Below are 2,067 nucleotides of genomic sequence, written 5' to 3'. Positions count from 1 at the left end.
TATGCAACCACCAAGCCGACACTGCAGGAAACATTAAGGGGGGTTCTATAAAAGAGGAAAAATCCTAAGAATAGCGTTGAACAGAAATATAGAGACGATCTACAGAAAGAAAGACTTCAAAGGTAACACGATGTCAATAAAAACGTATCTATCAATAACCACTCTCAATGTTGTCACGGCCAGCGTGACAAATCGACCAGGAAAACATGAGGGCTAAGAGGATGGTGAAAAGAAATTAAGAGACAAAGAGATGAGGGCAGGAGGGACACTGAAGATGATGTCCAACAGTGCCAATTTTATTCCACATCTTACAAGCATTTATAAGGCAGACCACAATAGGAAGAGTAATACATCAGTACCTAGTCAGATGATTGCAAGTTTCTATTAACTACAAGCAAACCTCATGATACCAGGTAGTTTTGGCTAAAGCCATTAGCAAGACAATCAACCAGGGAGTGGGTTATGGTAGGTACAGAACAACAAGGACCAACTAAGAATTCATGACCCTGGCCACAGTGTTTCCTTCTGTAGGGGGTGTGTGTGGGAAGTCACGTAGGCAAGTCCATGACACAGAGCACAGACCCTTTTCTCAGTGTTACTCAACTTTCCCATTCCTTGTCAAGGTGTCCGGACTTTGAAGGAGAAACAAGTCAGGGCCTGGTTTGATCCTCGACTCCAACCATGCTGTAGCCTCCAACAACTCCCCCTTCTTTTTTAAATAAAGCAAGCATATGAATTTGTGTCTGAGTATGCAGTCGTTGCTGTCGTGTATGAAACAAGGAAACTCCCCATCCTACAATCAATATAGCCAAGACAATGAATATAATGATAAAAATCCAAAAGGAATATTTTATTATATTTCCAGGATTAAACCCGTGCAACCAATCCAAAATCTGAGATACGATAGTAGCAGGATTTTGTACATCTAGTAGTGAATGTCCTATATTAGCAATTTCCTTTTGCAACTCTGCAAGATCTAGACTTACATTACTTTGAAACCATATTCCTTGCAAATGATGTCTAACAACATCCCAAGAATAGTTCAAGGCTTTCAAAGGAGTGACACAAATATGTTGAAATCCTCCATGACATACTAAAGACATTTGAGTTATTAACACCGATAATTGTCCCCCCAAAAATTCTACGGCTTCTTCCAATCCTTCCAACCAGCTTAAAATTTTTTGGTCTATATGCTCCTGAGTACCAAGGCATAAGAGATATTTTGGGCTAGAGAATTCACATGTGTGGCAGTTTGTACAGGTTTTGAAAGAGCCATGGTAGAGACAGTAGCCATAGCAATTACAGAAATTAATACAGTTATCCCAGCAATAAGTAACCCTGTAAAGCGCTTAACTCTTTTCACCTGTGCTTGCAGTTCTAACGCTAATTGATACCCATAATTGGCATACCAGAGATCCTCTATTTCCACTGGGAGGAGCACATATGGAAGTTGCATAGTTACAAACACTATCATGGGACCTGTTCCTGACGAAGGCAGGGACACAGGTAGACAATTTGTTAACACACAATGGTCCCAATGGATATTATACAATAGATGTCCCCCTTGGAAAGAGGTGAGAAGTATTGATCCCGAGCCCACTATCAGTGAAAAAGGTCTAGGAATTTAGGCCCACAAAGTCAGATTATAGTCTTTTGTGGCAGTATAACCACTCCTGGCTATTTGCACTCTGATTGGTCCCAGGGCAGCAACCAGTTTCCAGAGTTCTGCATGAAACATCCCTCTGGCTGTAAGGGGAGAGACATCTTTTTCTCCATCTGTTCTGGCCGTTCAACGTGAGGCGAGCCATCCTCTGTTGGAGACGCGAGGATTCGGCACCATCTCTCTGGCAGCCATTGTGGGGTGTCCTCATCCTGCGGAAAAACACAAACAAAACCTCCTCTGTGGAGGACAGGGTCAGGACCCTTCCAAGTGCCCATCATCTTTCCACCTAGCATAAGGAAGAGGAGAAAAATCTGGATGCCAAAAGTGTTCACCTGCTATGTGACCTATATGGTCGACATTCAATAAATTTTAAAATTAAAGAGTTAAAATTAAATGCATATGAG

At 41.8% G+C, this 2,067-nt stretch overlaps 1 pseudogene; it reads right to left on the bottom strand.

Moving 5' to 3' along the window:
* The window catches only part of LOC132007079 (proteasome subunit beta type-6-like), a 118,814-nt pseudogene extending 117,358 nt beyond the window's left edge, over positions 1 to 1,456 (bottom strand).
* Between the last annotated feature and the right edge of the window lie 611 nt (positions 1,457 to 2,067).

The sequence above is a fragment of the Mustela nigripes genome, chromosome X (genome assembly GCF_022355385.1).
Source record: "Mustela nigripes isolate SB6536 chromosome X, MUSNIG.SB6536, whole genome shotgun sequence".
Taxonomy (NCBI): Eukaryota; Metazoa; Chordata; class Mammalia; order Carnivora; family Mustelidae; genus Mustela; species Mustela nigripes.
The sequence above is the reverse complement of the archived record's forward strand: the minus strand, read 5'-3'. Positions and strand labels throughout refer to the sequence as shown.